This window comes from Artemia franciscana, chromosome 3 (genome assembly GCF_032884065.1).
Source record: "Artemia franciscana chromosome 3, ASM3288406v1, whole genome shotgun sequence".
Taxonomy (NCBI): Eukaryota; Metazoa; Arthropoda; class Branchiopoda; order Anostraca; family Artemiidae; genus Artemia; species Artemia franciscana.
In genome coordinates, this window is record NC_088865.1 from 23357648 (window position 1) to 23371897 (window position 14250).

At 33.6% G+C, this 14250-nt stretch overlaps 1 protein-coding gene across 3 annotated transcripts in view; it reads left to right on the forward strand.

Moving 5' to 3' along the window:
• Window positions 1-326: 326 nt before the first annotated feature.
• LOC136025042 (uncharacterized) overlaps window positions 327-14250 on the forward strand; it is a 46858-nt gene continuing 32934 nt past the window's right edge. For 2 of the 3 annotated variants that reach the window (XM_065700711.1, XM_065700713.1), the window contains exon 1: window positions 327-458. The gene's annotated coding sequence lies outside the window, so the exon portion shown is untranslated. Of the gene's footprint in view, window positions 574-14250 lie in introns of all 3 variants that reach the window. The other variant, XM_065700712.1, reaches the window with a different exon arrangement.

Sequence of the window (14250 nt, forward strand, 5' to 3'; positions counted from 1 at the left end):
TTTTGTGGATCAATATTCGTGTTTTTGCGACCAATGAAGGGCTTCTGATCGTCGCTGTACATAAAGAGATTTTTATTTGTCAAACATGTTTCTGAAAATAAGTGGATAGTTTAAAGGCAGAATATTATGGGAGGAACCTTTTTATGTTCTCACAATTCAACAAGAAAAAAACAAATATTTCGCCATAAAGGCTGTTGTATTTATTGCATTTGTTGCAATATTAGATTAATCTCTCACCTAAGAACTATTAGAGTAAACAAGCGTCTGATAGAAAATAGTAGAACAATATTCAGTTTATGCACTTTGATTTACATTTCTAACAATAGGCTAATAAAAATTCTTCGTTCCCGCGAAAATTGGTGTTCTTCCTTCTGTTAATATTTTTTGTCTTTTTTACTATCAAGCATTCTGTTGAAGAAACTGTATTTTACTCTCCAATGTTGAAGGATAATTGAAAGGTGTAGTAAAAAGAAGATTCCCTTTGATCTAATACCAAACTAATCCAAAACATAGATGAATAAAAGCTAGGGTATTGAGACTCAAGGCCGTCATCTACCCAAGAGCTTGGGAGGGGTAAGGTTTATATTAACAGACTATTCATGTAACTAAGAAACAAACTTACCTCTATAGTCAGAATTGCATCATGAATCTAAATTTAACATTCATTTATGTAGGAAATGAGCTTTACCCCCAGCCCTGTGTATTTCAATTCAATGTATATATCTGTACATTAGGGAGCTGAGGGTAAAGTTCATTTCTGATGCAAATGAATGTTAAATTTGGATTCAAGATGAAATTATGACTAAAGAGGTGAATTTAAACTTTACCTCCACCCCCTAATGTGCAAATATATACCCTGAATCAGTATATAGCCTATATAGGGGTGGAGGTAATGTACACAAATGCATGTTAAATTTTGATTCAGGATGCAATTCTGACAGTAAAATTATATCAGTTCATATTACTGGCTTACCAATAAAGCAAATGCAACACTTGATGCCTTTTTTTATGTTCTTTATGAATATAGAAATTGCTTCTACTGTAAACTCAAATTTAATTAATTTTTAACCTAACCTTAACAAACCTTATTATAAATAATTTTAGTACTATGACAATGTAGCATTATTTTTTCAAAAACAATGGAAAAGGCAGCATTGAGAAAACATATTATTTTGTGGAAAACAAGCAATAGCCTAACTCATACTTCAATTGAAAATTTGTCATTTTTAAGAGATCAAAAAGTGCTTATTGTGTTTACAGTAGAAGTGGTTATTATATTCATAAAGAACATAAAAAAGCATCAAGTTGTATGTTCACTTTATTGGTAAGTCAGTTATATGAACTATCATAATTTTTTGAAAATTTGTCATTTTTCAGAGCTCAAAAAGTACTTAAATTTGAATTCACAGTTGAAGTAATTATTTTATTTGTAAAGAACATAAAAAAAGGCATCAAGCAGTATATTCACTTTATATGGAAGCCAGTTATATGAACTGCTATAATTTTACCATTCTGACTTTCTTAGCTACCTTAATAGTCTATTAATATAATTTTTACCCCTAGGGAGGTAAATTTAACATAGTCATATAATTTACCTAGAATGAAAGTCATTAAATCATCTAATGCCTTTTTTATTCTCTTTCCAAGTTCAGTAATCATCCTTGGAGTAAATTAGCCATTAATGGGGCCCCTAAAAGTAACTTATTACTTTTAAGGTAGTTACCTTGTGTAGCCTAGTCTAGGCTATACTTTTTTTTTACTATTATGTAAGCCTAAAAAATAATTAGATATAAAAATTAGCATTTAAACAAAGCCTTAAATGACTCTGAGATGTTTCTGCATCTTGTTCACTATAGATAAATTGAAACAGTAGGCTTGTAGGCTATTCATTCCTTATGTTAACCATTATCCAAAGCTAGGCAGAGATGCATCTGCTCCAGAGAACAAACAAGTAGAAACATAAGCAACATTAGGTTTTTTCATGGGTAGGCACACATGTGTCATTAGTATTTGCAGCCAGGAAGAGAAATAAGACAAATTGGGTGTCAAGGGGATAAGGAAGAACCCAATATGTTGAAGAGATAAAAAAGAAAAGGAGAATTTTTAGTACAGCTATAATAATGCAAAAGTTAAAGCTAGAATTGGCTTAAGAACTCTATTAAGAACTTCATTGGTTGAACAATTTACCACAGCACCAACATGCCTGAGGCCAACACAGCTGCACATGCTCCTCCTCCATCCCAATCCATTCAAAGAACCTCTCTTTACACCCTCCCAGGAAGTTCCTATTTCCTTTAAATATTTCTTAATGATATCCTTCCACCCCAGACAAAGACAACCTGCTTTCCATTTAGCCCTAGGCAGTTGGCCAAAAAGGACAATATTTGGCAATCTCTCATCTTTCATCCACAGAATGTACCCTAGCCATCTCAGCCTTTCTTTCATCATAGGCCTAGACAGCTGTGCAAAAAGTTCCAAAGCTGCTGACTGCTGACACCTTAGCAACACAACTTAAGTTTTGACAGCTTTGCTTTGAGCAGAAAGTATGTTTGTACTCAAAATTTTTTGAATAGTTACAAATGCAACTTTGTATAGTTTACAGTTATAAATATCAATAGTTTTCTGAATCACAATTAACAATGTAATCTAATTCAGTGGCAAGCCATATACTAGCCATAAATATCATCCTCCATAATTTAATATGTACCATTGTGTCAAAAGTACTGTATCATATTTACTCTAATACTGCTAGTGGAGTATAGTATTCAAAGTCTGGAGTTTACTGTAGCCTATATAGCTCACAGATGTTACTTTATGGATGAAGTTGTACACTCCAATGCTATTGGTATTATAAAAAATAATGCATAACCTACTGCATGCTTGATACTCATTGATCACTATACTACAACTATACAAAGCACCATTTGATTCTCTGGGAGAACAATATTGATTGGCAGCCTGCCTGTCACACATATTATGGAGCTATGATATTAGTTTTGCTCTAATCTAATCCCCAAAATTAACAGAGAATTGCTGCTACATTGTAGTGTGGCTGTTTTAGGCTACTAATCTTCCAAGTTCAAGCTTTCCCATTATCTGCTTTGACTGTATATACACCTTGATAGCTACCAGCCCTTTTAAGATTCTATCAACTGACAAATAAACAGTTTCAGGAGAACTTGGCTATTTGTGCAAGTTTTGGACAAATATTCACTTTCAGTTGAAGAAAAGAGGAGCAAGTAAAAACTTGTCCACAAGGATTAAGGATAACAATGACTTAGAACTAAAGTCTCACATAGTAGTATTGAAACTCAATGAACTTTTAGTTTGAACAAGTTATAAAAAGCAGCAGTTGCATGAGAAAAGATACATTTCATCTTGCAGAAGCAAAGAGATATATCACCTGGCAAAAAAAAAAGAATATCAAAACAGAAACAGCTTTTTTTTTTGTTTTGTAGTTGCTTGTTGAGTTATTTACTGCTCATTACCACAAACTGTTTGATCAATCTTCCAACATAGATATAAGGGAGCAGAATAAAAAATAAAGACCAACCATTTGCAACAAAAATAAATCTAAAAATAATGTAAAACTTTACAAGAAAACAATCTGGAAATAATAACTAGACTTTTACTTTTGGCTCTAATATACAAGTTTTTATGGATCAAGTTTTAGTGTTTCTTCTGTTTTCACCAACTATTCCCCTAATTGGAATATAATCTATAGCTTTATTTTGCCTCATTAAGAGGGGAAGAGGGAAGGGGCTGCTATTTTCATGGTAAGAAGATTGTATTTAGGAAAAGTTTTAAATGGCAAATCCAATTCTACCACAATTTTTTTTAATTCATTTGTTTTTATCTCAGGTTAGCCTTCATACAGGGTTAATAATTGCTCAAGTATTAAAAGTTGTGGAGGTAGGCCTAGGTATTTAAAAAAAATTCAATGCCCTAATTTGAGTGGAATATCTATTCTCTAAAATTCCATTTGCTTACTTAATAACTTTCCTAGACTGTAAAAAGATCCTAAATTGCAGTTGAACCACTCAATCAAGCATAGACACCTGCCAAAATATTGCAGGGGAGTGCACCAGAATAGCAATTGAGAGGGGAGGAGGAGGAGGGGAATACATTTGAAGATTATATGAAGGTTATATGAAAAAATAAAATTCTCAAGGAGAGAAGAAAAGTACTTAATTTGTACATACCAAATGAAGCAAAATTCATCAAATTTTTAAATGGTGAAGCATCCTGGCAAAAAGATCAATTTTTTTAATCACCAAGACTCAAGAAGTGAAGTTAGGTTGATCCTAATGAAAAAATACCAAAACATGAAGTATGAGTTATGAAAATATAATACTTTAGAAACAAATTTGGTCTATATATTTGCACATTAGGGGGTGGGGTGGGTACCCTGGCATAAACTAACCTAACCTTCACCCCCTCCCTAATTAGTGTGCAAATATATAGCCCCAATTAAATAATTCCAATGTATTCTGTCACCTGCCAAATGTTTTCCATTGAGCATAAGCTAATTGTTTCTTAATACAGACAGATAAATCCAGTTTGGTCTTGAGTTTTACGCAGCATAAACTTGAATGTTGGCAGTGTAATACATAAGTACCCTTTAATCTATCATGCATCCAATTATTATGAATTTAGGATTAATATATTATATCCAAAATCTTGAGTAAAAGAAAATAAGACTCAAACTACAATGCAGAAAATAAGAGAAAAGGGTATCATCTTAAAAAGTCCATTCAATTTCTGAGTAAATGATGGTTATATTTTGAAAGACCTTAAAAAAGGTCTTGAGTGGTATGTTCATCTAATTTATAGCTTGATAATGAAAATATCTCCAAATTTATCACAAACTCTCCTCCTCCTGCATAGGCACCATGCTTTCCCTTTTTCATTTTAGAACGATTTTTCAATCTAACTCTCTTATATTTCCAAACCTTTGAAAATTAAACAGAATAGCAAAAGAAAACAGAATTAAAACTCACAGTCCAGCTGTCTAAAATAACCCTCTTTGCATCAATGCTCAGAATTACACTGAATGTAAATGTGTTCAAATCATATTTTTTACCACAAGTCACAAGAGGATCGTCAATGAAATTGTTTAGTTTTCTAAACATTATACTTTTACTATCATAGGAAGAAAGGTAAGTAATTCAATTATTTATATCTGGTTTTTGATGTGTAGTAAATAATTGAGAGAAAAACCTTGGAAACTAGTGAAAAAATTATGTCAAGTTAAGTGGAAGTGGTAGTTACTAAGGAATAATTTTCACTAGTGATAAATCACTAGGGTTGGCAATCCTGAATGAAAGGGGATTGTTGAGAAACTGATTTTTTTAGAAGACAGAATTTTGTGGAAATCCCCAAAAATTTGGGGATAGTAGAAACACTGGTATTTTCAAACAAAATCTGCTAACAAATTTTACCAGGCCAAGAAAATTGCTACTATGCTACTCTATTGTTTGTATGGCAGAGCACAACTTGTGTTTTGCCAGCTTTTCTTTGAGTAAAAATTATTTTTATATGTAAAAATGGTATTTTCAGACAAAATTTGCCAACAAATTTGAAAACTGCAAAGTAGCAATGCTAATTTGCCACCCTAGTTTTTGCAGAGTAGGCCCTAGAAAGCAGGATTGAACCACGTTTTTCATATAGCCTACAGTTTGAAATGAGTCAGTTGGGTACCCAGAACAATCTCTAGGCAATTTCTCTTGAAAACATCTAGTAAATCTTCATTGGCTTTTGGAGCGCCCATGCTTCAGAGCCAATTTGACCACTGTCATCACTATATCTTCCAATATTCCAATCTTGTTTTGCAGACATTATCTTCCTATTCATCCAAACTTTTTTTTAACAATGAAATAACACCCTTAATCTTGGCTATTCTACTTTGAACATCTTCACTGCTCCCACCATCTTTAAGTTGAAACTTAATTTTATTTGAACAATCTCTTAATGCAATGACATTTGATTAGGAATTTTGGCACTTCACATTGATATTTCAGTTCCAAAGTTTTATCATTTTTATTCTCTAAGGGAAATGACATGGTAAACATGAATGCACACTTGCAGCTAAATTAAATATACTCACTTGCTTTTCTCACATGTGTTTATTGATATTGGTTTGATTTTATTGTCTGTAGTACTGAGGAGCTCATTAAAGAGATAATCAAACACTAGTTTTTAAAAATTTTGGCTCTTTGTTCAAAAAAGGAGATAATCAAATATTTAAACTACTAAAACTAAAATAAATACTTGCTAGTTTATTTTTCTTGATAGAGTTGCCTCTTGATTTCCCAATTTGTAAATTTCACTTTGTACTATGCACATGTGCACAAAAAACATTGTATATATTGTTCAAGTGGAAGTAATGTTTGAGGAAAATGGTGTCCACAGTCTTGCAGAAACAAAATAACCCCTGGTAAAGACACTGTAAGGTCAGATAAATCCAGGCTTGACTGCTTGTAGGCCTTTTTTGCCATAAAAGAATAAGTTTCGTAAAAAACTTCACTATTGAAGGCTTTACTTGAATAAGCTTTGAAGCACACATCAGACACTTGTGTCAAGTGAGCAGCTTCTTTACAGCAAAACCAACAACCAAAACATCCAGTGAGGGGCCTTACCCCTTCCCTCTGGCTCCAAACATGCCATGAACAAAAAAAGTTTGATTAACAATTGACACAAAAAGTTTGAATAATCTTGACACAATTCTGAAACATTCCAAGTTTTATACAAAACTTGCTAGTAACCCAAAATTGGAAAGATAATGAAAAGAATTGTGAGTTAGTCATAAAAAAGTGCTTTCTGATGATGGGTTTTGGATAATTTGCAAGTTTGTTGCAGAATATTTACAACAGTAATAACAACTAGCATTACTTTATATTTTTCTTATAATACAAATACAATTCTTTGAAGTCCTTCTATTTTCTGAGAACTCACTAAGAATTTCACAAAAAAAACAGTTCTTAACAGATGTATGATATTTTCTTGGATAGGGCTATTCCACCAATTATTAGTAAAAAACAAAGATCCTTCATCAAATTTAAAAGGGCATTTTTATGGCCCAAAATAAAGAGCATTAAAAAGGAAAAATTAAAGGGAACCTTTTTCCTTACCAATAAGGAAAAAGTTTTGACACTCCATGGCACAATATTGCTATCTAAAACCACAGACTATTGTGAAACCTAATAGATAATTTCTGCTAAAACTATTAGATTGCCCCTTTGTGGCAAATTTCAAATAGTGAAGAAGTAAAAAGAGCAAAAAATTGATTTGGTTAAAGTAATAGAGTATCCCCTGAAAGTAGCCCTACCTGTGTCACTACAAATCACTTGCCAACAAACTATTGATACAGATCATAGACCATCCAAGATTATTTAGGCACCAACAGCAATCTTCTTTGCTTGACTAGGTTCTCTTTAGGCTATGTCCTACCATCCTGCTCTTGGAAGCAGTGACCAAGGCTGCATTGTTACTGAGATACAGATAAATAACAAGAGGGGGAATAAGATAAAGAGATCTTTCACATATAAGCAAGACCTATTTGGGTCAAATAGGAGAATGCAGTTATAAGGAGGGTCCTAGCTAAGGGGAGGGGGATTCTTCCTAAAGTTCCAAGGTGTCAGTGCACATGGCTGATACCTTGTATTTTAGCTTATGTTTTTAATTCAATTTAACATAAGCTATTTTTCAGCACTTGTTGGCACACTAGAAGATTTTGTTGGCATATTCTTTATATGCCCCTTCCCAAAATCAAAACCCCTGCTTCACCCTTGGTTGTAAGTGGGAACATTTGGTCAGCCTGCCTGAAACTCGAGGCAGGTGTGCCTCTCCAACAAGTATTTGTCAAATTTGAGAGTCTTAGCTACTTCTGCTGTTCGCCCAAGCCATTTACCATTGGTGTCCCTGTTTGTCTGCAAGTCCAGGGGACTTGTTGGTCATGTGTAAATCCTAAAACATGGGAGTCTGCCTGTGACTCTATGCAGGCAAGTCTATTAGGCTTAGGTCGCTTGTTTGCCTGTGAGTCCAAGCAAATTCAGTCCTCCCTTTTGCATACAAGTCCAGTCAACATTGTCTGTCATTAATCAACCCAGAAATCTTGATCATCCCTAAAGTTCTATGACTATCTACCTTACACCTGTCCCAAGATGGATGGATGGGAAAATGACATCATTTTATATGTTCCTGTAGAAGGCTTGTGCCAGCTGTGCCTCTCACTCAGATTATCAACTGTCTTGGCTTTTTCTCTAATTAGCCATGAATTAATGGCAACTTTATTTAATTCAAAAATCAGCTGGGAAACATTTAGTGTAATCATTTAGATTTTGGAAAGAAAAATACCTGCAAATATTGGTCTTTGTCACCTAAAACACTTTCAAATCTACTCAAACAAGTAAAAAGAGCAATAAGGAAAAAGCAAAGACCATTGGCCAAGAATGTAAATATAATAATCACCATGACAGGCTCTAGAATCTAACAAAGAAATTTGACTTGGAAGATCATGAGGGGCCATAAAAACACAATCACAGCTGACTCTAAACCAAAAAGCAAAGGTGTTTTGGCACCATGTCTCAGCTGCTAGTTCATCCAGATATCCCATATATAATTAGAGAAGATGGTAAAAAACTTCAAATAAAAAAGAAAGACAGCCTACTCCCAAGGCTATTAAAAAAAAATAGCTGAATACTGCTGAACCAATCATACTGATGTTTGAGCTGTACCTCACTTCAAAAATAGTTTCCAGTGAATAGAAACCTGACTGATATTAAGCCAATACATAAGAAAGCGAGAAGGGACCTTGTTTCCAAGTATTGGTCTATAAGTCTCACATTAGTTGTCATAAAGTATTTAAGGACATCATAAACAAAGCACTGGTCTCCAACCTAATAAAAATCCACTCCTTAGTAAAAGCCCACATGGTCTCCAAAAAGGATATTTAACTGATCTTAACCTAATTGAGTCATATCATTTTGTGACTAGACTCTTAGATGTTGGTCTACTGGTGGGTATAATATTGCTTGACCAAACCAAAGTCGTTGGCAAAGTTCAGCATCAACTACTGATTCTGAATTTAAACGCAAATGAAGTGCACAAAGATATAGTAGCTTAGATAGAAGCCTTTCTAACTGGCAGGACTCGGATGGTGCTGGTGTATGGCTGCAATGGCAGTGCTGTCATTTCTGAATTACCAATTACTGTACAACCAACTTGAAGTATCCTTTGATGCTATATGCGAATGATTGCAAACTTCTAGGACTGGACTAAGAGGATTCAAACCAGTCAAATTTGCAAGAACATTGGACCCAGCCATCCAAATAGTCATTAAATTGGTGTCTAGAGTTCAATGCATCAAAATGCAAAGTCCTATATCTTGGAATAACAATCCGAAATATCTATATTATTTATAAGATGCCCAACTTAGAACAGTCAGTGAGGAGAAGGACCTGAAGGGTCATTGTTGATTATAATTCGAAGTTTTGCTGTCGCATAAAAGCTCAAGTTGCAAAAGCAAACCGAGTAAAAGATCTTTAACTGAGTAAAAACCGAGTGTTACATTTTGGTTAGCACAGCATGCATGTGGACCAACAGCTAGCCCAAAGGTATAGGGTATGCTACTATGCTGCTAATAAATAGTAAAGCGACTTGTAGGCTACAAGAGGTTCCTATATAATAAGCTCCAGATCAAATAAGATACTCCTTAAGTGTCTAACACCATAACAATAACAATAAACTTTCCTCCTTCCCCATTTCCTACTATATATTAAGATACTGCTGACCAAAGCAATTTTTTTTTACATTTTTTTGAGACAGGAAATGTTTCCAAGCTTGAAAGAATAATGCTTCTGCAATTTCTTCAAGGGTTTTTTTTTTTTTTTTTCTAGAACTTCTATGATTTTTGTATCAGTTTGAGCTTGAACTTTTAAAACTTCATTTCGATTTAAAATGATATAATCCAGGAATGCATGCATCATAGTTTTACAAAGCAAGTGCTCTAATGCATCATTTTTTTTCTTTTTTTTTGTAAGATCATTTAATTGTAATACTTTTCATAAAGTCTATGACACACAAAAATACTTACAACAGAAAACTTGCCAAAGCCAGAGACTTCATAACAGTCTTGTCATAATCAGGCATGGAAAAAGTTCCAAAGCTGCTAGTAGCAGAATTGAGCAGAATTCCAAAAGCTGCCAACATTTTAGCAGCACAACATAGATTATAACAGCTTTTCTTTGAGGAAAAAGTAAATTATATGTAAAAATGGTATTTTCAGATAACACATGCCAATAAATTTCACTAGGCCATGAAAACTGCCAAGTAACATTGCTACTATGCTACCTCACTTTTTGCACGACAGATCATAATGCTGTACCAACTGAGCTATTTTGGCTTGTATATGCTGGTGTTTGAAATGGTTACTTCATAAATATAAGAAAAATAACAATTCACAGGCTGCTAAAATTCTGATTTTTTTTACTACCCAGAAGCTTTAGTTTAGGATTCAGTACCATTTTTTGCTTTGGGAACCCAACAAGGATAGTGAACATAAGTTGTGTTTTTAGTTAACTAAATGAATTTCCTAGAGATTCACTTTTATCAAAGCCTTTGAAATCATCTACACATATTAGCAATGTTTCACTATAAATTCTCTTTTTACTGGTTTTATTAAAAAGGGACAAGATAAAAGCAAGTGTTCCAATGCGTTATTTTTTCTCTTTTTTTCCTTTTTTTTATTGCATAGAACTACTCAATTATATAATACATGTCAGAAAGTGTATTACACAAGACAAAAAAGAAATAAGAATACTAATGTCAATAAACTTACCAAATCCGTGATCAGACCAGGTACTTCATAACAGTATAGTCATCATGCTCTATCAACTGAGTGTTAATGTTTGAAACGGTATTTCATTAAATAAATTTATAATGAAAAATCAACCAACCCCATGCGGCTAAAATTCCGGAATTTGTTTTACCACCCAGAGGCTTTAGTTTGGAATTCAGCACTATTTTTACCTTTGGGAACCCAAAAAGGAAAGTGTAAATAATTTATGTTCTGGTACTTGTATGATAAACGTCCTATGATCAACTTGTTCATTCCTTGACACATTGTAGAAACTTTTTTTTTATATATATATAGTTTCTTTCAGCTTAGCGTGAGACAAGACCAAGAGAAGTGACAGAATAAATGGAAAATATATAGTTTGGACTATATATTTGCACATTAGAGGGGGAGGGGTGTTTAAATATTATTTGGACAGTGCAAAGTTAGAAGACAATTCTTACTACATAGTATGCAGAATAATTGTACCTAACACATTAGGCATACAGACCCGTTATACTTTACCCCCCCCCCTTCTAATGTGCAAATATATAGCCCAAATTTGTTTCTAAAGTATTACATTTTTATTTTACTGTGGTATATTTCGTTAGGATTGAGTATCAAAGAAACATATTAGAAGAACATTAGTTTGGGCATATATTATACAAATACCTGTGTTTTTAGTCAACTTATGGAATTTCCAAGAGATTCAGTTTTATAAATTATATTTATATAGGTTGCTGTCAAATCAAGAGTTTAAAATTTCAAATATGCCTAGAGGACAACTCAAAAGTGTAAATTCACACTTTTTGAAAATGATGCATTGTTGAAACAACATCAACCTGGACAATTAAAGGTCCAGAATTCCAGGATGATCAACATGATATTCAATTTCAATGTACAAAACCCAATTGCAGAAATTTCTAAACAACCTGGACCCTCGAACCTGACAAGACCAATCTAAATGGCTAAGGCAGAAGGCACAGAAAAAATCTCTGAGGTTACAGGGTTTCTTAGTATAGAGTAATAGCCTTAAAAATGTGGTCTGTTCTTTACTAGGTTCCAGCTAAGAAAAAGCCAAAGGGTTTTGCTTATGTATTCCAATCAAGATCTGCTCAGACCCAGCCAGCTGTAACCAACACATTAACTATTTTCTGCCACAAATTATATACAGAACAAGTATTCCAGAGTTAAAAATAAGCAAGCTTTTTAGGAGGAATACCAAATCTGCTCAACCCAAGAGAATGTATGGGTGAGAACTTCGAATCATGTTGTGTATGATCTGACATCTATGGAACAGCTATAAAGCCACTATCCCACTTTGAGTCTTACAGTCATAAAAAATTATATATGTAGAAAAGCAGAAGTCAATAATGAGTATCCTCAAATACTACTTCCTATTACAGGCAACAGAAATGTTCTTACTGAAATGCATGCCAAGGATATGAGGTAATTCCACAAAAAGGGTTATTTATCTATAAACCCAGAAATAAGTCTAGAAGCAGTAATGCGTATACCATCATCAGTAGAAATCTCTATGGCTATGAGATTATCTAAAGCCTTCACTGATGTCATCCAGAAAAAATTTCTACAGTATTTGTTCTGCACGGTGGTCCAAAAACTCAAAGCTATAAGAAGGTGGTGAGCTCTGTTATCGATGGCTCACGATTCGGGAAAATCGTTGTTTCAGCAGGATTTCTTTTGGGATGCACCACAAAAAAAAATTGTCTCTGATAAGGACCCGTATCAACTGCTTTAACCACAATTTTAAGTGTGTGAAGGAATGAGTGCTCTTTGGTGGGAGGCATTTGAAACTTGGCTGGATTCAAGTTCATAGCAGAGATGTTGCTTCAACATTTAGGAGGTGAGCACAAGAACTAAAGTATTTTAAGCAGAGGGAGACCAACAGAATTCTATTTTTGTTCAAATCATTTGAGATAATTTTCCATCTTTAGCATACATATATTTCATGAACATTAATGAGGAAGCTGTCCCACCAGTCCCCAATTTGAGCATAAATTTTAAAGCTACAGTTATAACAAGCAACTAGAATTATGTCATTTAAGAAAAAACTTTAAAGAAAAATCTTAACAAGTCAATTGTTAAAAATAAATATAAAAGAAAAAAAGAAAATAAATATAAAACATAAAAGAAAGGAGTAAAGCGGGATGAAAATAAGGACAAATTCTTCATTGTCTAGAGAGACATGTTGTCTGGAATGGGATGTTTTTCATACAATAGACAAAACTAATATCTTCTGTATTTTCAATTACTGTCAGCTTTATTTCAGAAATATCGAGGGAATTTTCCCTTCTTTAGCTGGTAGTGTACCAGCTAGTGGATTGTAAAACGTGATGAATTTGCAATGAATATATTTTGACTTAAAGTTGTACTTATATCTACAAAAGTAAAGTACAGGCATTTTAGAATTTGAAAATTTACAACTTCCTATAAATAAATATTGCTATTAAACTTTAAATTTATCCAAAGTAGGTGTCACCAGTAACCCCAAAATCTAGTGAAAACTTAGTGTTTTCTATGAGTGTCATTGAAGTGACAGCGTACCAGCAGCTGGTACATTAGGAGTATATTTTACTAATTATTTAGGAAGAGGACGTGCCTCCCAGCCCTCCTCAATTGATACCCCTGCTAAAAACCAGGATGGCATAAACTGATGTTACTCTTTGTGGCTATTTACCTCAGGGAAACATGAGGAAGAGGACATGCACCTGACCTTTCTCAAATAACTTCCCAGATGATGAATCCATGATGACACAAACTAATATGAATCTTTGGTCATTTACCTCAAGGAAAGCTTAGAAAAATGACATTTTCACACTGAAAATCGATTTTACCTACAAAAAAAGAAGAATATGCAGTTATAAAATATGTACTTTACAACATAAGATCACGTAAAATGGGCAGTAGTAATTTTAACTCCCATTTCCATGAGCCCTCTCCTGATTTTATAGGAATTTTTGATACAATCACCCTGGAAAATACATGCATCTGTCATCTTTCTTCTGGTAAAAAATATATATATATGTAATTCTACATTTTTGTAGATGAAACTTGAAACCTCTGCAGTACGGATCTCTGATATGCTGAATCTGATGCTGTGATTTTCAGTTAGATCCTTTGAATTTCTGGGGATGTTTTCCCCCTTCTTTAAAATCAGGCGAATTTTCTCAGGCTCATATCGTTTGATAGGTAACGTTCGATTTAACGAATTTTGTATTTTGTGGAATCAGCAAGAAAAGACCATACTTTTGATATATTAATTGCTATTAGATTCCACTTTTAGAGTTTTGGTTACCTTTGGGCAGAGTCTCTTCTTACTGACAGTTCATTACCCTGAACTACTTCATATGGTTCTTTGCTTTTCTTTAAAAAATATTTTTCTGAAAGTCTTTTTT